Below are 23,224 nucleotides of genomic sequence, written 5' to 3'. Positions count from 1 at the left end.
CATATATGGAATTGCATTTTGAAAATTTTAAGTCACCATTTAAAATCTAGAAGACATGTATGTGACAGCTTGTGGCTAACACCTAACAGCAGAAGCTGATTCAAAATTGACCTCTCCTGTTTCACTGCATTCCATATTGAAGTTTCAGGCTCTCCAAAATCCAAAATGGCCAAAAGAACTGAGGAACAGGACAAGACTCATGCCAACTTTCAGCAATTCAGTGCACTTTGAAGAAAGGATCTATATTAAGCATAGAGTTTTGTTGTTTATTTTACACAAAGGAGACCACCAACATTTGCCATAAATTCTTCTAAACTCTTTAGGAAGGACATCTTCTGCTTCCGATCCAGCGTAGGAGGAGTGCTGCTTGCAGTGAGCTTGTTGAAGGCATCTGCTAATCTCTGGTAAATAACTGGGTCTTGTTGACTTGAGAGTAATGTCTCAACCAGTTCAGAATATTCAGCCTGATGTAAACACACCAAAGTGTAGAAAGCTTCACCAGCTGCAGTGATCATCTCTGTGTTGTGCTTTTGCAAAACCAGCATGTCAAAAACCAGCTTAAGAAAGTGCCAAGTTGCTAGAAAAAGTGGTGAATCTGTTTCTTGTGCTTTTGCGCACTGTTCAGCTAATGGTGTCAGGGCCTCCAGGCAGAGCTGGCAAACCTCTGAACTCATTGATGTCATTCCTAGTTCTAGGGAGTATGTCAGACTTTTAAAAAGATCCTCAGGAAGCTGTGGTATTTTTTCAGGAAAAATCTCACAAATAAATGTGATTAATTTGTAGTATTGATTACAAAGTGTTGGAAACTTCAAAAGATCTTGTGACATCAAGGGCAGAATTAGGTTGACCCCATATAAAACAACATCAGCTGCTGATACAGATCTGTTTGCTGCTTGACCCGGCTCATGTCCTCTAAACACTTCATCTGTGTCACTGAAATCTATGAATTCTTTTGACAGAAGGTTGTAAGAAGTTCCATAATGAGAAGCAGGTCTTGGTACTGTTCTTCTTAGCAGTAACATCTATTCTTTGCCTCCCTAAATTATTCTTAGAATATACTTGCAACAAAGTAAGGCAGGCTTCATATAAGTTCATAGCTTTGGACTCTCCAAGATAGCATATATGTTTATGTGCAACTTCAACAAAAACTTCTATAATGAGATTGACAGTCTCTGGGGTATTTTTGTAAACTTCCATCAACCCAATGCAATTGGTAAGGAAGTCCATTAAAAAATTAAAAAGAATGGCTACATTGTCAATCTGGGTAGCCTCAGCAATGCCACAAAGGGCCTCCAGCGTAGCAGTGATTTCCTGCTTGATTTCCTCTTGCTGACACATCTGCTGAAAGTTTTCTTGGTTTATCACTCTTAAGAATTGCTGCTGAAGTGGCTGAAGAACCTCTGTCCAATATTGTTGTTTGGTTTCTGTATCCATATGTGCAAAACCCCCTAAGACAAGAGCCTTCATCAGTGTCCTCTGCACAGGACTTGACAAGAAATTAAGAGGGGGACTGTGGCTTGCAAATTGCTTAGCTAGGTTCCACCAGTTTTCACACTGAATTACTAAGTTTGCCCTTTCTCTTCTTTCCACCAAAGTGACAAGGAGCTGCACAGTATCATTTGCAAGGCCTTGCTCACTACTCCAGACTGAGAGGTTACTGATGACTTTTTGTAAGAGGTAGCCAATAATCCACTGAGAACCTTCCGTATCTGCTCCAAATGCTATACTGAATGGCAGACTTATCTGATCATACAGTTTTTCATCCACAAGGAGATAAGTCTTGGCCCAGCGTTTTAGAAACCAAACAATATCTTTGCCCATTTGAGGGCTTAGTAGGTGAGTGAGATCTGCTCTTATTGCTCGAGATTCAACTTCTGAAACTCTTAGAACAGCAGACAGTAGCCTAATCACAGAATCTGTTCTGTTGTACCCTGGGATGGAAGAAGCCTTTTCTCCTGGAGATCCCAAAATTTGAAGTGTTGTATTAATGTCAACTTCAGATGAATGCTTAATGGAATATTCCATTATTTCTGGAGGTATTAGCGGAGTCTCTCCCTGAGTATCATCAGCTAAGAGGTAGCCTGTAACTAAAATAAGCCAGTGAATATCTTCATAGAGATCATCAAGCATTTTGTTATCAATGGTGCTTGAACCAGGTGAAGCAAGTAATTGTTGCTGATGTCGCTGTAACTGACCATGGAGTCTTGTTACTCTTTCTTCTAATAAACTTGTCAGAAGAGGTATACAGTGTTCTGCAGCAATTCTTCCTAGCATTCCTACACTGGCTAGTTGATCAGAAAACTGGTCTCGATCATCTTCTTGAAGTTCACTTATTTCTTCTTCCTCACGAGAGGCTACACCATTGGCAGTCAAATTCCTTGTGCCATCTGGAGCAGCTAGGTGGCAGTGAATATAGGAATTAAAAACTTGAACTGCATGTTGGGTAAAAAAGCCTTTGTGGAAATGTTTGTCATCTTGGACCAAAGTTAGCCAGGACTCCAACAACTTATCATATGCTTCCATGTATACCATATCATCCTTATCAAGCACTTCTTCCAATGCAGCACTTCGCCCAAAAGAACAAGTGAGGTGTGTGAGGCAGTTAACAAAGGAGGAGAAAAGTTCATTGGGAATGGCAGTTAAAACATTTCGAGGGAACACAGTTATCAGGTTGCTGATAATGCTGGAGATTCCTACAGCTTCAGAATCTTCTATTTCAATTCTATTGATAGTATTCAGCAATCCCTCAATGAAGTGTGCTAGATAATCAACTTGTGATCCTTCATCTGGGAAGATGGGTCCATGAAGAGAAGCTAACTGGGCAAGGCACTGTAAAGAATCTTGTGCCATATCTGAATCTTCTCTGATTTTTTGATGTACTGTGAAGAAAAGTTCCATAACTCTGCTGTCCAGAAGAGTCTCCCGCCAGGACTCTGTTGGCTTCAACAGCACATTTTGTGAGGATTCAAACATAGCTATATAATGTCTGCCCAAATTTGGAGGAAGAAAGTTCCAGCTCAAGACTTGATTGGCGAGTGCAAGGTAACGCTGAAACACTGAAGACATCTGCGCATTGAGGTTTTCCCGCCTGCTGAACTCCTGCAGAACTTCAACAGTTAACATGAAGATCTGACGAAGGTCTTCTTCCTGAAATACTCTCTTGCAGTTACCATGGAATTCCATACTCAGTCCAATGTTGCTAGTTTTACCTGAACTTGAGAATTCACTCAATAGTGCAGTTAAAATAGAACCGGCCAGTGTTTGCACAGTGGGATTGCCACTACTTATCAACTGGCTGACTTCATGAGAAATGCTTTTGCAGTCAATTGATTTATCTAATGATCCTCGTTTTACAATTACTGCTACGGCTAATAGAATCTGTTCCCGAACATACTTCTGGAGGTTAGGCCTTTGTAAGACATAGGTTAAAAGGAATGTTCGCAGTGACTCGATGCTACCTTTTTCCAAGAGAATCCACTCTCGGACAACTGCTTCCATTATGGCTGTGGCAGCTTGAAAAAGGACATAGTCCACTTTACTAGTTTCTGTTCATTTTTTAATCCAGTGACCTTGCTCTAGCACCACAAAGAGGTTAGTTCCTCTCAGAAGACACCTCAGGCAGGTGGCAGCTAATCACCGATCACAATTTTCACAAACTTTCCTCACCTCTCTTCAACTGTTACTTCCAAAGCATGAAGAACCAAAATATGCTTGCAAACTGCAAATGGTGATTTTGATTTTCTAAATGATAAGAATATGTGCTCGGTATGTTGGCGTTGTTCATTACTGACCATGGAAGGTGGTGCCATCAGAACTTTGGCCGCGTTTTCCAGCTGAGCATCACTTCTGGGGGCCCCCGGCGCCGCCGCCATCATGGTCTCTCTTCAATGACGCGCCATGCGCTGCATTATGGGAGCGGGCGCCGCGACCGGCCAATCGCCGCCACGACCCCGGAGCCTCACGCGCTCCCGAGGCCGTAGCAGCCGCGGTCGACGCCGGCGTGGCGGCCTCGGCGGGCTAACAGTGCCGCCGGGTCCTGGGCGGCCAAGAGGAGACGCGTGTGAGCCAGGCCGCCGCGCTACCGTGAAGACGGCTGCAGCCTGTGCCGGGGAGACCGGGCTATCCGCCCAGACCGCGACGGCCACACGTCTGTAACTGATTGTTTTAAAAATCAGAAATTAAACCATTACACTTAGATGGAAACATCAGAGGAGCTGAGCATTCTCCTAGGAATGTTCCTAAATTGTACCCTTAGAGCTTTGACCTCTATAGCATGATCAAGGATCAAGGGCCTTGATTTAACTGGCTCTTGTTTTCTTCTTACCTTTGGTTCTTCTATGAGGATTGCTTTCTTTCCTGAGCCACTTTAGCACAACCCTTAAAAGGTTGCCTCTGTGCAGCCTCATCCTGTCCCTGCCAAGTTAACCCAGAAGCCTCCAGTTCCCACTGGCTCCCTCCAGTGTGCAGTCCACCCTCTCTTCTTCCTGATGTCTGATCTGTAACTCCAGGCTTGCCACAACCTGGTTGTATGCCTTTAGCTGGCCTCTTTGTCTCTGTGAGCTGATGCCCCTTATCTGTAAAAGGTGGACCTAGACTTAGATGATGTCTAAGGTCCCTGTCAATTTGACCTCTCCTTAAGAAAACCGATACACACACTTAACAGGGAACTTCCCCCAACATCTCCTCTCCAATCACCACAGGGTGTTTCTCCATGTGTGTTTTTCATGCTCCATCCTTCTTTTCCTAGGATATGACACAGGCCTTTAATTCCCTTCAGACTACATAACTTGTAGCATGAACTGGCTCATGAAAAGGAAGTGGTAGGATATGACCACACAACATGCAGTGGTATGGTGGCTGGGACAGCAAGGATTTGGAGGTACAGGGAGACTTCTCCTCTAAGCTGGAACCGGGAATCTCCTCCAGACCCAGTGCACCCCCTTGGCTCATCCTCTTAACCATCTCCCACCCTGTTCCTACCTTCCTCATGCTTTGCCCTCTTTCCGGCCTCTGGGCACTATCATCAGATCTGACAGTTCCATCTGAACAGGGTTGTTTTGTTTGCTTGCCCATGAAATCCTTAAGGGCCCTGCTGTGTGCTCCTGTCTTGAGAGCCTTGCCTTCTAGAAGCCACACAAGAAGCAAAGCCACCACAGGTCTCTAAAGCATAAGGAAGCCTTGGCCTACCTCCTCCCCCTATCTGAATAACCCTATCTGCTAAGGAGCATCTGGGCCCTCTTCCTTCAGGCTGGTGCAGGTCTGAAGAGGTGATCAGAGATGTGTCCTACTAGGGTAGGCAGAAAGACAAAATTACTTCCTGACAGTGATGAAATACCCATAGCCAAATACTACCAGGTCCAGCATTAAGGAAAGAGCACCTAAGATTGCATGGTAAACTTTGTGACACTGCTTCTTAACAGCTTCTGTGGCACAACACCTGCCACAGCATGGTTCTCACCTCAGCAACTCTCCTCAGATGATCAGCTTGGGGACAACAGTTGCCCCCTACACATGAGTCTTATGGTCCCAACATGGCATTCCTTGGCAGTCCTAGAAGCACCCTAGTGAGCAGCAGGGCACTGATGGACAGTGTCAGTGGTGTTCAGCAAGCACCTTTCACAGATCCACACCTCACCAGGTAGCTCCTGTGAGCCAAGCCAGCTGGACTTTGCACTGCACCATCAGGTCTGAGCTCTTTGAGTCCATGAGGGGAAGGATATTGGTGACTTCAAAAAGGCCCTCTCATTCATAGCTTATCATAATCTGCTTCCTTTATTAATATGTTCTCCAAAATTTACTGCCCTCCTGTCCCCCATTAAGTATGCTGTCCCATTTTATTAACCTGACTTCCCTCAGAAAGGAGACTGATGTCCACACCAAGCCTATGCAAAGTCTTGCATATGGCAGCCCTCTCCTTGTTTTTTAGTGGTGTGGGCAAGACACCAATTGTACTGAAGTCTGTTTTGTGTCTTCAGAGTGTTCCTAGGATGTGAGTAGGTGTGTATACATGTATGATAGAGATTTCTTTTTATGTTGCTGTAGCCATACGTTGAAGGCCAACATCACTCATGGACATGGAGGGTGAAACAGCATAACAGTCTTTCAGTGACATTTTTTCTTTTAAAGCAAAATTGTATATAAAAAAAGTTTATTTTCTTTCTTTTTTATTTTGGCTTTGTTTCCCATTTCTAGACCAGTCCCTAGAACAAGTGTTAAGAATAGAAAATAAAATAAGCCAAACTCAAAAAAACCAAAGGCTGAATGTTTTCTCTGATAAGAGGATGGTGATTCATAATGGGAGGGGGAAGGGGTGTAGAGAAGAATGAAGGAACTTTGGATTGGGCAGAGGGGAGTGAGGGAAGGGGAGAGGATGTGGGAAGGACAGTGGAATGAAAAGGACATCAGCATCCTATATACATGTGTGATTACAGTATTGGTGCGACTGCACCATGTTCAGCCAGAAGAAGGAGAAGTTTTGCTCCATTTGTGTACAGTGTGTCAAAATGCATTCTACTGTCATGTATAGCTACTTAGAACAAATTTTAAAAGATTATAAAAATTTAAACAAAGACTATAAAATAAAAACATCATGAAGAAACCATATTCACTAATTCTGAAGTCTAAATTTAAAAATTATAATTTTCCCTCTTTGCCATTTTGCAAAAATCTCCAATCTAAGATATGATGGAGTGATTCTTAAACTTGATGTGCCTTTGCAGTTTTCACAGGGAAGGACATATTTTGCTGTTTGTTCTTCAGCATTAAAACTCAGGAGTCCGGATGGCAATGGAAATATAGGTCTCTTTCCATTGTGGGTTGAGTAAAATAGAGGAGAATATTTTCTTTCATGAGTCTCCATTGTTGGTGACTCAGTGTCATTGAAAGCTTTTATAAGAACAGAGGGCACAGTGGGGAAAAAAGACAGGAATTACCCAAGTGTATATGTAGCTAGGCTGTGTTAGCCAGAAACCTGTCTCAGTGCATGGTCCCCTTTACAGTGCCCATCAGGGCCAGGCAGTTCGTTGGCCTCCATCCTCAGTATAAAGGAGATCAAGGTTAAAAGAATTTGAAGATTTTCATTTCAAAGGCTGTCTGTTTCACCATCAGCTATGGGATTGTGGGTACAACTTCCCTGGCTGCAATGGCAAGTGCTTTAGCGGGAGTTGAACTCTCATCTAGGATCTGCATCTTTCTGTGAGTATCCCAGGTGATTCTGATGCAGGCACAATTTAACACATTGGTGATGATTCTGATACACACATTGTGCATGTCACTGAGTCACAACAATGAACTTATTTATGAACCTTAATTGAAAATCATATCATTCCATAAATTTTGAAATAAAAATTTAAAAAAAATACTTCAGAAAATTCTTGTGTCCTTTACCTTCCACAATTAAAATAAAGCTATTACTCTACAATGATGTCCTAGAAATAGTTAAGAATGAACAGAAACAATGGCAGCTAGAACAAAAACTGTAATCATTATCAATGAATCCAGGACCATTACCAGCAGCAACAACAAAAGACTCTTCAAGAGACCTCCCTGGGTAGAGACATGGCCACTCCTATGGGGAGATGTGAAGTCAACCTGCATTTCACCAGGTGTTTTAAGGATTTGTATGACTGCTTTTGCCTTTATAATACAGAGGAATTTGCTGGCAAAATTAGCTGAATGGTTGGCAAGTCCTCAGACCCATTATTGAATTTAAAGATAAAGCAGCCAATAGTAAGGACCTCTGGCCCTGAGGTTATTGCAGCAGTCTGCAAAGTTCTCTCTTTTATCTCTGTGCCTCAAGGGCTGGTTGCCTTCATAAAATAATCAATGATCACAGGACAACTCAAATAGTCACACTTAGCAAATCAGCTTACTACAGAATATAGAGTGAAAGCCCCGTAAAAGGGGAAGAGAAGACCCAGAAAAGAGGACAAAAAGAAAACAGAGGACAAGTACCTATTGTATCACTTCAAATATGTAATAGTATCTCCTGACCTGCTGACCTAAGACCTTCAGAATTTACAGAGAATTCACCATGTCCCTCAGATCTCCTCACTGCTGAGGTGAGTGACAGAGGCCCTAGGGATGATTTTCCATTGCTGCAGTAACAAATTTCCACAAGCGACATGGCTGAGGAGAACACAAATCCATTATGTCAGAGTGGTAGGTTAGGAGTCCACAGAAGGTCCCACTGGTTTAAAATCACTGGGGAACAGGGCTGTCACCCAGTGGAGGATGTCAGGCACATCTGGCTTCCTTGATTTTTCTGGCTCTAGAAGCCACCCACTTCTTGGCTGGTGGCTTCTTCCTTCACCTCATTCCTGATTTAATTCTTTGTGTATGTGTGTGAACTAGGAATAGGAGGAAATTATTCTTAATGACAAAATGCATCTATGAAGAACAAACAACTTATACAGGTATAGTAACATGCTGAATATTCCCCATGTAACCTAGGAAACAAGGTGAGGATAGCTTCTGGAACCATGTTCACTTACTATCATGCTGGATATCTTAGTCTGTGGGAGGCCAAGCTTATGGGTGACTGAGTTACACTCCCCAGCTGGGTGCTGAGGCGCTCAGTCACAGAAATGGGTGTGTCTTGCTACAGCCCCATGGGTGAAGCTATGCTCACCTGTTCCTTTGTAATATAACCCCTTGCCCTGTTTAGGATAGAATCTTCCATGGAAGTGGCTTGTGTGTGTCCCCTTCTCTTACTGTGCCCTTGGGTGTGGCCTACCCAGGTGTCAGTCAACCTGCTGACAGTAGACATCATGAAGACAGACTCAGCCCCCTGAAACCTGACCCCTTGCCTCATTTGAATAGCTTCTCCTCAATAAAAGGGGTCAGCACGTGCTCTTGCTCTCTCTCTTTCTGCGGACCCTTAAGGTCAGAGGAGCCGTCACAGCAACCCCAAAGAAAAAGGTATTTGTGTCTCTTGTGTGGTTATTTTGTGCAGCCCAGTTAGCCCAGTTTAACTAGAGTGACCCCTGAGCCGTTTAGTCGCTAGAACAGAAACCTGGCATTAGTCCACAAAATAAGGAAAAATAAAGACAAGCCGAGAGAAATAAAGTGCAGAAATGAAGATGCTAAACTACTTTTATTTACAAAAAAAATGTATGTAGAAAATCTTAAGAAATCTTCCTAAAATTGTTGGTATTAATTTGTGATTTTTGCCAGGGTAATAGGATTCAAGGTTAATGAACAAACCCCCAAAAGTATCAACAAAGGAAGAGATATATCATGGAGAAGAATTGGAAGACTTTAGTGTTATCAAATAAGTTGCTTTTCTCTTTACATGTGCTGAGTTTCCAGTGTTAGTTGAAAAACTTCTCCCCAATGCCAATGTTATACATCTACTATCTTGAAATTAATATTTAAGTTAATTTTCCTTTACATTTTAGCTTATATCTATTCATAAATTATTTTTGAGTCTGATGAGACAGTGGCCCAGCATCATTTCCTTCTAGATGGACACCTAATTGTGCCAGAATAGATGATTTTCTTTTAAAAGCTATCCTGTCTTCCACTGATTTGATATATCATTAGCATATTTGTTTATATGCCAATATTATCATATTTTTCAAGTTCATGAAATAGAATTGTTTTTGTCAGGTTTTTCTCACTGTGAACAAAATACCCGAAAAGAACAACTTGCAGGAAGGAAAGTGCCTGTGCAACTAAATATAAATGGAATCATTTGTCATACATTCTTTGCTATCTGAGACTTCTTTTGCTCAGCATATCATTTCTGAGATTCTTTCCTGTTATTACTAGTATCAGATGTTGTTTTTTTATTGCTGAGTAGTATTCCATTGTAAGGACTATAACTTGTTTTAACCATGCACTTTCTAATTGTCATGTTGATTGCTTCCATTTGGAATTGCTCTTGAGTAGTGCACTTCTGAAGTTCATGTTACAGGTCCTTTTGTAGCTTTGTGCTTCTATGTCTGGTGACAGCATTGACGGGTCACAGGATAAATGTATGTTCACCTAGAGCAGCCACCAAACTGGTTTTCAAAGTGATTGTAACATTTATCCCTTTCACTAACAGTGAATGGAGCTGCAATTGATTGTTCTAAATCCTTCCAACACTTGGCATGGTCATTTGAATTTTAGACATTGTGATGGATGTGAGTTGGTCTTCATTTTTGTTTTCCTATGATTCATGCTTTTGAGCATCTTTTCAGGCGCCTTCGATATTTACATTCTCTTCTTTGTGTAGTATTTGATCCCTCTTTAAGTTGCTTGTCTTACTATTCCCAAGTTATAAACTTATGTGGCCTTAAGTATATAAATTTTAATAATTTAATAATAGATATAAGCCTAAAATAAGATATCTGAATAATGTTAATCTATCAAGTTTATTATTATTATAAATATTATATGTGAGTTGTCTTTTCATTTACTTGATGGAATCTTTCAAACAGTAGAAGCTTATGATTCCAATGGTGTTCATCATTTTTTAACCTTAATAGTTTGTCTTTTTTTGTATATCAAATATAAGAAATCATTGCCAATATAAATAAAACTTTTTCTTCTTAGTTTCCATCTCCAAGGTTAGTGTTGCTTTATGTTTAATGTAGAAAATAGAAGGTCATTTAAAAGCTGGAATAATTATGAGGGAGCAGGGGACCCGCAGCGCCTGGCCCATCTGTGCAGATGGTCATGGGGAGGTCGCGAGGGGAGGCTGTTGGCAGTTGGGTGCTGTGTACCCCTTTGCACCAACTGGGGAGCACCAAGTGAGGAGCAGGTCGGTGGTCACGGGTTGAGAGCTGTTGTCACCGCAGAAGAAGCGCCAGTCCGGAGGGCAGCCCAGCAGCGGGTAGCGCGCCCCACCAGGGCGAGGAGCAGAGACATCTCATTGGGCACAATCTCGGGGTGAGGAGGCACTGGGCCAGCAGGGCGTCGGAGGGCTGGGCGGAGGGGCTGAGGTCCGGTGTTGGGGGCTCCCTGCTGCTCCAGGAGCTCTGGGGGCTGCAGAGCTTGGGTAAGCTTGGGCCCTTGCCGCAAAAGATCACCCAAAAGAAGAGGAAAACAGACCAGAGAACTGCAAGCAGGGGGATCCTGCATGTTGGACAAATGCATCACAAGTGTAGGGAATGTGGGAAAGCCTTTAGTCCTAAAGCTACACTGTCCAGCTCTGGAGGATCCACGCTGGAGAAAGGACTTAGGAGTGCAATGAAGGTGGAAAAGCCTTCAGTCGAAAAGGCAACCTTATTCAGCCCAAGAGAATCCACACAGGACAATTGCCTTATAAGTGTGGTGAAATTGGAAAAGAATTTAGCCATCATTCTAACCTAATTGTACACCAGAGAGTACACAGGAGAGCAAGGCCTCAGAAGTGCAGTGATTGTGGGAAAGTCTTCATACTCAAATCCACATTTGTTCATCATAAAAGTATCTATAGTGGAGAAGATCTTTATGATTGCAGTGAGTGTGGGAGATCCTTTGGCCACAAACACACTCTCAGTAAACAACAGAGAATTCACACTGAGACAAAGCCTTTTGAGTGTGTTCCTGACTAGGCCTAGGAAATGCTGCTTGGTGGGCTGGCCAAAAGGTGGAAAACAGGTGGGCTGAAGGGGGGCAGGATGGAGCAGTCCAGGACACACTAATAAACAACCTTTTGACTCCCTGTAGGAAGGGGCAATTCCTGGGACAGTTAACCCTGGCAACAGACTGGAGCAGGGGCAGGTTCTTGATAAGGGTGGAGGAAGGTTTCTGATAAATTAACATTTCAATCCCCCAGGAGACATCTCCAACTTCCTGTACTCACTCAAAATTGGCCTCCTTGATCTGACCTGAGGATTTGCCTGTCTATACTGACTGCCTGTCTAATTCTGGCTTCAGAACCTCAGATGTCAGCAAAGATGGCTTATCCTGCTTCTGCTGCTCCTGTTGCTGTGAGTATACTTCCAGAAACCTCTGGAACATGCTTTCTGCTGGCTTACCACTAGTTCACTTTTCAGTTAGTCAACCTCTTTTATATCTACCTATGGTAATTGGAATCACTAGGAAACTTACTCGATGGAATATTAACTTAGTTTAATGATTAAATTTATTAAAAAGAAAACCATTTTGTTTTCATTCTTAGAGTTTCGTTAATATATATTCTACCTCAGGAAATACTCTCTGCATAATTTTATGGAACTCTGAAAACTAAGAAAACAATTCAATATCTCTCAGTGTTTCTTAGACTTTAGTGTGCAAATTAGCCACTTAAAGTTCTTGGTTTAAATGAGATGCCTAGGCCCTATCACATAGATTGTGATGGGTGCGGCCCAATATATACATTTCAGATTTTGCAGGTGATTCAAACATTAGGTTTTGAGAAATTCTTTTGGAGGGCAAAATTCTATAATATTTTACCCTCCAACAGCACAAGGAGTCTATGAAATTGAAATTAGTATGTTCTTCTTCCAGGACTGGGCTTTGAAGCAATTTCTACTAAAGCCTTGAGCTTCAGCGCTTAACTAAAGAGGATGTGCTAATTAGGAGGTTAGCTTTGTCAAGTTTGGAATAATTTAAATTTATATATTTTGAATTGATAGAGACTATTTAAGTCACCTATAATTCTACAAACATTTCTTTAGTTGCTGGCACTTCTTTATTTAATTTCTTCTAACAGCTGCATGAATGAATTTGGCAGGGCCCTGAGACCTTCCTTGCATCCCTCTCTAAGCTACCTGCTGCAGACCACTCATAGCTACCTGTTGCCCCTCAGTGGTATCTACTTACACCAAGCCCTCTCTCTCCTCCCTAGAAAACACACCTGATGCTTCTTGGCATAATGATGTAATCCCACAGGAAACAAAGCCTCCTTCACCTCCCACCCAGGTTCTCAGCTTGTCTGTTAAAACTAGAATGACAGCACGGCCCACAGCAGCACCTCCATTCTAAAGGCAGCAAGAAGATGCAGGTAAATCTCTCAAATTTCTTTTTTTTTTTTAAATTTTTTATTGTTGGTTGTTCAAAACATTACATATTTCTTGATATATCATATTTCACACTTTTCATACAGCTATTCTCTTCTCTGGGGCCCAGCCTGGAGCAAGGCCCAGCCTGTGAACCCACATTCAGAAGGTTTCACAAAGATCTATTTATCCCTTTGAGGGACTTATCTAAAATTGGAGAGGGGCAGGCCTTCTCAGCTCCAAGGGCATGCGATGTGTTTCTTATGCTCAGGCAAGTCAAAAAAACTGTATTGAGAAGAATATGATGACATGTTGATAGATATACTCCTAAGTAGTTAGGTTTTGTGGCTCAGCAATTGCTTCCTCTCACTGTAAGTTGAAATGTATTCTTTCATTTGTGTATTTAGATTAATGTAGATTAATCTAAGTATTTAGATTAGTAGTTTCTCAAAATTCAAATTTCTTTACCATCAGCATGTGTCTGCTATGTGTATTAGATTTATATTAAAGTAAAAAAATAAAAAGAAAAAAGAAAAAAACTGTCTTTAAACTTGGAATGTGTGAGGCCCTGGATGAAAGTCTTTGACAAGGTTGAAGAAATGGATTTGAAAATAGCATCATAAAATGAGGGCAGATAACTATGTCCCCTACCTCTGTCCCCTACATAGACCATTGTCCTTAAGTCCAGGATGATATCTCAATAAATCTCCCCTGATATTGGCAGTTTGTCTTCTAGCAAAGGCACACACTGGTTAATATTCCACTAATAAATTTTCCTTTGATCTGGACATATTACTTCTCTATTAATCACTGTTGTATCCATAATTGTGCCTCTAATGCATACAAAAGAAGCCAGTGAAACCTATAGAATGTGCTTGCTCTTAGAGAAAAGAGCTCCAAATCCTGCCCAGAAGGAGCAACAGGGCCTCCTCCTAACAAGCAGCCTTCAGCTAGGGTCAGGGAACAGCACTGGACTCCAGGGACAGACAGTGGTGGCTGCTTCACTGTTGTATGCTGATTGCAAGTCCTTTGTGTGTGAACTGAGGGGTGGGATGACTGGATCAAATAGTAGTTCCATTCCACATTTTCTTAGAAATCTCTATATTGCTTTCCATAGTGGTTGCACCAATTTTCAGTCTCACCAGCAATGTTTGAGTGTATATTTTCCCCACATTCTTGCCAACATTTATTGTTGCTTGTATTCTTGATGATTGCCATTCTGACTGGAATGAGGTGGAATCTCAGTGTAGTTTTGATTTGCATTTCTCTCATGGCTATGATACACCAGTTATCCGTGATGAGATCTGCTTCCTCACATGTTTAAGTATAACTTTCAAAAGGGTGCAGAGGCAAGAATATAAAACAGGGCTTATTTATAAAGGGGTAATGCAAACTTCTCCTGTGAAAGAGAAGGGGGCCATAGCTAGTATCCTGGTGTCCCAAAGAGTGAGAGCATTCTGTCTTCCTTTGCTTTCCTGCTCTCTTCTCCTTATCTCTTTCCTTCCTGCATGTGTGACTAGGCTCAGGAGATTGCCCAGGTGGGATGGTCAAAAGGTGAGAAGCAGATGGGTTGGAGGGACTAAGATGGAGTGATGTGTGCAGGAAGTGGTCCCAGGGTGCATCAATTAACAATTTTTACAATTCTCTGAAGGGAGGGACAATCCCTGGGACAGGTTACCTTAGCAATAGGTTGGAGCTTTGGCAGGTTATCTTGATAAAGGTGGAGGAAGGGCTCTGAAGACATTAAGATTTCAGTTCCTCAGAGGTGGTCTCCAACTTCCTGGACCTAAACTGGACTCCCTTCTCTAGATCGGATTCTTGCCTATCTACACTGAATGTCTGTCTTTAATTCTGACTTCAGCTAAAGATATTGAACATTTTTTTCATATATTTGTTGATTGATTGCATTTATTCTTTGAAGTGTCTGTTCAGTTTCTTTGCCCATCTATTGATTGAGTTATTAGGTTTTTTTTTTTTTTGAGTTTTTAATATATCCTGGAGATTAAAGCTCTATCAGACGTGTGTGTGGTGAAGATTTTTTCCCCATTCTGTTGGCTTCTGTTTTCATGTCATTGATTGTGTCTTTGCTGTGAAGAAGTTTTTTAATTTGAATCCATCCCAATTATTGATCTTGATTTTACTTGTGCACTATAGGAGTCTTGTTAAGGACATCAATTCCTAAGATGATATGGTAGAGATTTGGGCCTTATTTTTCTTCTATTAGGCACAGGGACTCTGTCCTAGTGCCTAAGTCTGTGATCCACTTTGAGTTGATTTTTGAACAAGGTGAGAGATAGGGGTGACATTTCATTTTGCTACATGTAGACTTCTACTCTCTATTTTTTTGCATAATTTACAAAGAAAAAAAAGACCATAGGCTATCAATGCTCTAGTGCCTTTCAGTATGCTGTAGCTAGCTAAACTGCTGCTGAGGAACGCTTTATATGAAGAATCAAGTATAGACCTTCCATATATTTAATTCTCCAAATGAAATACAAGGTGATGGTGAAGAGTTAATTGCAAAGAGGATACTTATTGGGAGAGGTGAGAGTTGGGTGTAACACACTCCTGGAGTAACATGAGCTCCCAGTGAAACGCTTACTAATCTGACACTGGAAGCAGGGAAAGGTTGTGTACTCACCCATGGCACACTCATCCTCATATCTGTGCAGCCTGCCCCTTTGTAGCCCTGCAGGCAGGTGCAGATATCCTTCCCATTCAGAGTTTGGTGTCACACATCACCCCCTTGTGGCTCGGACTGCTGATGCAGGCATCATCCAGATAAGAGACCTGTCCAGAGTGGGGCAAGTGTGGAGAGAGAAAACATCTCTCACTTGGAGAAAAACTTTCTCTTTGACAGAAGAGGGGAAGCCTTATGAGGGGCTCCTCAGAATAGAACAAAAAGATTTACAGGCAACATCCCCTTCACCTGGTCCTATTGCAGGACACACTGTAGCATCAGCAAAGCAACTAGCTGCTCTAGACAAGCTCATGTTCCAACCCTGAGCCCTCAACTAGACATCTCCTCCAGGGCAGAGATGTATAGAGGCCAGAAAATTAGATTATATTAGGGAGTCAGGAACATATGTATATTCTCTGGATTGTCAGATTTAGCAAATAAAATAGAAGATACACAATTAAATTTAATTGTCCAATAAACAGAAAACATTTTCAATGTAACTATGTGTAATATAGCCAAAGCATCCAAGATGTTTTATCTGGCATCCTCATTCCCTGAAGTCTCTTGTGGACTTTAAAGTGGATTATGTCCCAGATGTATCTTATCCTTATAATGTTCCAGGCTTCCTGGGAGAGAAGGTCTGTGATTCTGGTTCATGGAATTCCAGATCCATGACCATAATGTCCTCCAAATGCACTCCAGGCTAGTCCCAATACTGTGACCATGTCCAAAAGCAAACTCTTTTCTCTATTCCTCTAAACCTCTTCCAGTGTCGCTGCATTAGAAAATGTCTTTCCAGTCCACCCCCTTGTAGTTGGAAACTTTGGACATGCTCTTGACTGTTTCTTCCCATTGTTCTCCATATTCATTTTAATCAAAAATCTCATGAACTCTACCTATGAGTAATCTTGTGATTCCACCTATAATGCCAACACCTTCATCTCATCTAAGTCCTGTAATCCATGACCTCCTGAGTCATTATTGCTTCACTTGTGAAGGACAGGTCTTCCAAAAATGTAAATTGGATCATGCCACACATGATTTAAAGCATTTCGTGGAGTTATTATTGTCCTTATCACAAAGTCTAAAATCATCAATATGCATGACCAACATATCTATAAATTGTTACCTTGTGATGACAAAATGAAGCCACACTGTTTTCTAAAGGTTTTGAAAACACTCAAATATCTGAAAATAATCTTTTTTTTTTTTTACCCATGGCATGATTTGGAGTCTATCCCAAACATAGGAGTAACTCCACCCTGTAGCAGAAATTTCAATACTCCAAACAAACAAAACAAAACAAAACAAAAAGAAAGATGTGGAAAAGTTTAAAGAGATTTGTTTATTTTCTATTAAGGGACATTCCCAGAACATAACACCCACATTGTTCACAGCATTCCATTTAAAAGCAGAAAAATCCTTGTGTGCACATGGCCCTGTCCTCAGATAGGTGTGACATGATGGGGGAGACACAGGGAAGAACTTGTGTTCAGTTCTGAGCACTGAAGCTTTCTAAGGATGGACACATAGAGGACAAAACAATGCAACTACACTCACTGACCTGGGGTTTATTCCAGTAGAGAACAGGCACTAGGCCTTGCCTGGGCAGAAAACATCTGCCAGACTTGAACAAAGCTATTCATCTCTATGGCCAGTATGATGAGGAAAAGGCTGCAAAGGGTGAGCAGCAGACTCCCAAACAGTGATGTAGGGTTGTATCTTCATCTTCCACACAACTATGCAGACCCTTGCTATGATAAATGGAGTACCTTTGGCATTTCCTTGGTGGAGACAATGGTCATAGATTTATTAGCATTTCTATTCACATATGAACATAGAATTGTTCAACACAGCATGCTAGGAGATTAGGGCTTAATAGATATTTTCACTTAGAACTCAGTACTGAACATTATTTTCTATCAGATATATAAGGAATTTGTCTTTTTTTGAAATTCAGTGTGGCTGGTGAAGTCAATTTTGTTCTTTTTCCATTTTTTAATCTTTTTTGGGGGGGCACATGATTTTCTTTTTTAATCTGGAAATTTCTAGAATGTTTGATGCTCAGTGTTTTGGAATATTAGGAAAATGAATCTAGTTGGAAAGAATTTAATGTTTTCCCAAAAAGATATCCAGTTATCATGATTATTATGTAATCCATTCTTTTCCCCACTGAGTTAAAATGCCAAATTTATAACATTTTGGGTCCCCATATACATTTCAATTTCAAGCTGGAATGTTTATACCTTTGTAATGCCTTATTTAATATTCTGTCATCAATGACCCACCATTTTGCTTAATTCAATATGTATTTAAAATAATCTTCTATGGCATACTCTTCCACAATACTCCTTTCCTGTATTTTAATAAAGTATTATTTCTTATAGTTATTGCAGTTGTTTATCTAACAGTAATTGAAATTCAAAGTAGTTCCATTTGGACTTGTGTGGTTTGTACATATAACCATAAAATGTTAGCTATTTATTAATCTTCCCACAAGGAACATGACATATCTTTGTATAATATTTAAGATCCCATATTAATAGCTTAAACTTTCTTCTTACAAGTCTTGCATGCTTTTTGTTGAATTTATTTTTCTTGGTTAATATTTTATGGCTTTTGTTAATGAAAACATTTTCTATTTTTTGTCACTAATTATTGATATATACTGGGTTGCTGCTCATTTATTATACTTGCCCTTATAAAATCTAATTTTTATCAGTTTTCTCATTAATACAGAATATATAATGTTTTCTAAATTTCTTTTTTTTTAATATATTTTTAAGTTGTAGTTGGACACGATACCTTTGTTTTATTCATTTTTTTTAAATGTGGTGCTGAGGATCAAACCCAGGGCCTTGCATGTGTAGGCAAGTACTCTACTGCTGAGCACAACCCTAGCCCTCTAAATTTCTTTATTGAAGTAATAAATGCTGAAATCAAAGATTTTTCTATTTGATAACAATATTTATATCATATTCTATTTTTATTATTGCATTCATTAAAGCTCAACCAAACAGTAAGTACTTGGAATTGTAAGTCATTCTTCCCATTTTTCAAAATTTAGTTTTGTTGCCTTTTAAATGTTTTGTAGTAAATACTCTTTATCCAATTTAGGGAGTAGTTTTGTACTTTATGTTTGTGTTAATGGTCTCAGTTCCCCCATTAAGACAAACATTAGCAAAATGGATCAGAAAACACCATACAGCTATGCTCTGCTTACAAGAAACTCATAGGTGAAGACACCCATAAGCTGAAGGTAAAAGAATGAAATAAATTATTCCATGCATATTTCTTTTTCCTGAAAAGAAGCAGGAGTAGCTATTCTCATATCAGACAGGCAAACTTTTTCAAGCAACAGTTAATCAGGATGAAAAAAAGAGGCCACTACATTTTGGTAAAGGGAAAATTCTAATAAGAAGTATAACAATAGTAATCATTTATGCCCCAAATTTTGATGCACTCAATTACATAAAAAAAATTTGAATACATGTAATCCTAGATAGACCCCAACACAATAATACTAGGTGGTTTCCACACACCCTATCATCAATATATAGGTCATCAAAAAAGCAAATCAATAAAGATATCTCCACACTAATTAACACTTTAAATCAAATAGATCTACAGAATATTTCACTCCAAACCAACTGAGTTTACTTTTTATCAGAAGCACATTGAACTGCCTCCAAATTATATCACAATCTAGGCCACAATGCAAAAATATCAATACTATCAAGTACAAAAATATCAATACTATCTCATGTATTCTATAGATCATAATAGAATAAATCTAGAAATCAACAGCAAGAAAAATAATAAAAAGCACAGAAACACATGGAGATTGAACAATACTCTCTGCAATGAAGAATGGATGAAATAAGAAATGAGGACATGTTTATAAATGAATGAGAGCAGGAATAGAACATATCAAAGTCTCTGGGATGGTATACAAGCAATTCTAAAAGTATGACTGACGGTGTGTATTAAAAGAATAGGGAGAATCCTAACTTATTAAGCCCATGCTCTACCTCAATGCCTTAGAAAAAGAAGAACATGCTAACTCCAAAACTAGGAGAAGATAGGAAATAATTAAGATCAGAACCTAAATCAATGAAATTGAGACTAAGAACACAATGCACAACATCAGTGCAATGAAGAGTGAGTGCTTTGAAAAGATAAATAATATCGACAAACTTTTAGAAAAACTAACTGAAAGTGTGAGAAGAACTATTCAAAAACATCAGAGGTGAAAAGGCAATATCACTGCATACTCTTCTGAAGTGCCAAGAATTATCAGAACTTATTTTAAAAAACATACTCAATGAAATGGAAAATCTGCAAGACATTAAAAAATTCTATACATCCATGACCTGCTCAAATTGAATCAGGAAGATTTAGAAAATCTGAACAGACCAATTTCAAGTAATGAAATTGAAATAGCAATTAAAAATCACCCATAAAAGATAAAACCAGAACCAGATGGGTTATTATCTGAGTATTACCCGACCTTTAGAAGAAACAACACCAGTATTTCTCAAATTATTTCATGAAACTGAAATGTAGGGGAAACTCCCAAATGTAGTCTGTGAAGCCCGTATAATGCTGATATCAAAGCCAGACAAAGAAGCATCAAAGAAAGATAACAACAGAACAATAACACCCATGAATAGATGCAAAAACTCTTAAAATATTAGCTAACCACATTCAAAAACACATCAAAAAGATAATACGCCATGATCAAGTTGGTTTCTTTCCAGGGATGCAAGATTGGCTCAACATAAGCAAAGCAAGAAATGTATTGCACTACTTAAACAGAATTAAAGACAAGAATCACATGATCATCCTAATAGGAACAGAAAAGGCCTTGGATAAAATCCAACACCTATTCATGTAAACACTGGAGAAGCTAGGGATTAAAGAAATTTACCAACTTAACATGCTAAAGGTCATTCATGACAACCCAGTCCAACAGCATACTGAATAAAAGAAAACTAAAAACATTACCTCTAAAATCAGGAACAAGACAAGAGTAGGCAAAGGAAATCAAAGGGATACCAATAGGAAAAGAAGTCAAATTATTTCTGTTTGCTGATGACATGATGCTATATCTAGAAGACTCCCTCCCCCCTCAAACAAAATGAACCCCACCAGAAGATTTCTAGTTGAGCAAAGTAGCAAGTTACAAAACAAACACCCAGAAATCAACAGCTTTCCTATAGACTCCAACCAGCTGTGGAAGAAATCAGGAAAATGACTGCATACACAATAACATAAAAAAGTAATTTTATATTGTAAAATGCCCAATAAACTCAGAACTGCTATACATGCCCATAAGGAATTACTTATAACATTGAGGAAAATACCTCATGACTTTGGGTCTTCATTTATCATTAAAATAAGGGAATTGGACTATATACTTTTGTTATGGTCTAAATTAATCAATACAAGTAATAAGTTATAGATTATAGAGTAGAATTAAAAATTATAGATTAGAATGAGAAGGATAATAGGATTATAAGATAAGTGTTATACAATTAGTGATGTTAATTTACCTTAGTCTGCCCTCATTATAAGATAGAAGAAATAACAGTAAGACAGAAGTGGTAATAGTACAATAATATAATCACATAACTGGAAGACAAAAGATTTAAGGTTGTTAGCAATAAGATATAGACAATGCATGTTCATATGTGTATGCCCATAGGTTTTATATAGTTACAGAGAGTTCCAGTCAAATATAGGTTAAGTTACAGATAGGTATATGCCAGTAAAATAAGAGTTAAATATAAAAAATAGTTATAGACAAGTATAAGTAAGTATAGCCATAGTGACTCCATCTTTATGGTTCCCATGTGAAACTGTTATATAAGCTGCTTAAGAAGTACAAAAAAAATGTTTTTCTGTGCTTCATATACCTGCAAATGTACTGGACCCATGATGTACACCCACAACTGTGCTCAAACCCAGGATGTGGTTGTCTGATTCTGCTCTGCTAAGTGCTTTTATCAGCCCTTGTATCCTGCTTGCTTGCAACTCGCAGATTCCATAGGAGGTGGTTTTCTTCCTTAAATGTTGGAACCACAGACAGCCTGGCACACTTCTATCAGAAGGCTGCTTGGGCCCTGGCAGAAGCATCCTTGGCCAGGAAAGTATAGGTAAAATAAAATTATTTGATTTGATTCAAATTCAGACTTAGGGTGTTTTCTGAGCAGTCGCCCCATCACAGTTTCTCTAGCTCCTGCTAAGTTCAGATTCTTTGGGGTTTGTCTGTGCCTTCTGATTTTCAATCATCTGGCTTTTAAAATTTCATCCTGTGCCTCTTGGGCTCCTGTAGCATGTCCTCACTAGCTCAGCTGTTCCACTGTGAATAATTGTGAATAACTGGAGATTGTTTACCCTGGGTTCAAGGAGGACTTTCTCCAGCACTAAAGGCACAGGAGGCCTTTCCCATTTGCTGGCCTCACTGTGTTGCTATGAGGCTGGATTAAATGTCTGCAACCATTTTCGTGACTGGGATTATCTGATAACTTGCCAATACCAGTTCTTTCTTGGAGAAAACTTTTCACCAGAAGGCATAGCATGTGATTTAGTTACTTTCTTTTTCATCTTTCTTTTCATTTCACTTTGGATTTTGATGGGTTTAAATTTTCTCCCTTATTACTCCTCTCTTTCTCCCCCTCCTTCCTTCTCCCTTTGCCCCTGATGTTATTTTCTATTGCACATGGACCCACTTGTTTCTTGTCTGTTAGGTCTTGCCATATCACCCTCAAAATAACTAGATGCAAATGTGGTTTCCCTGATTGCCAAATTTCTTTTTCAATTTTGTTTTGCATTTAAAAAAACTTTTATAATGAAATTACTTTATTCAATTTAATTTTCATAGAATAAAATACATACACCTTGTATGTTAAACTTAAAGGTTTTACATGTCTATACATCTGTGTGACAATGACATGGATCCAAATAGAGACCATTTCCTTTTTCTTGGAATAATCTCTCCTTCCTCTTCCCAGCTGCTATATTTTCTTCACTACGATATTTAAGAATTCACAGGTGAGGGGCACAGTGGCATCCATGCTAAACTCCTGTGGAACCTGCCCTCTGCCGGCTGGAGGTTACCAGGTTTCTGTTCTTGCCACTAAAAGGCTTAGGGGTCACTCCAGGTAAACTGGGCTAATTGGGCTGCACAAAATAATCACACAAGAACCACAAATACCTTTTTCTTTGGGGTCACTGTGATGGCTCCTCTGACCTTAAGGGTCCACAGGAAGAGAGAGAAAGAGAGAGAGCAAGAGCACATGCTGACCCCTTTTATTGAGGAGAAGCTATTCAAATGAGGCAAAGGGTCAGGTTTCAGGGAGCTGAGTCTTATCTTCATGATGTCCACTGTCAGCAGGTTGACTGACACCTGGGTAGGCCACACCCAAGGGCACACAGTAAGAGAAGGGGACACACACAAGGCACTTCCATGGAAGATTCTACCCTAAACAGGGCCAAGGGTTATATTACAAAGGAACAGGTGAGCGTAGCTCCACCCACGGGGCTGTAGCAAGACATGCCTAGGTACAAAGACACAAGTCACTGGAACCCTAGAAGAGTGGGGAACTCTAGCAGCATGGGTGCCTGATGC

General features: G+C 39.9%; 1 pseudogene; it reads right to left on the bottom strand.

The window, feature by feature from the left end:
• Nucleotides 1-245: 245 nt before the first annotated feature.
• On the bottom strand, nt 246-3,656 carry LOC139707259 (exportin-4 pseudogene; annotated as a pseudogene).
• Nucleotides 3,657-23,224: the final 19,568 nt, after the last annotated feature.

This window comes from Marmota flaviventris, chromosome 10 (genome assembly GCF_047511675.1).
Source record: "Marmota flaviventris isolate mMarFla1 chromosome 10, mMarFla1.hap1, whole genome shotgun sequence".
NCBI classification, from domain to species: domain Eukaryota; kingdom Metazoa; phylum Chordata; class Mammalia; order Rodentia; family Sciuridae; genus Marmota; species Marmota flaviventris.
The sequence above is the reverse complement of the archived record's forward strand: the minus strand, read 5'-3'. Positions and strand labels throughout refer to the sequence as shown.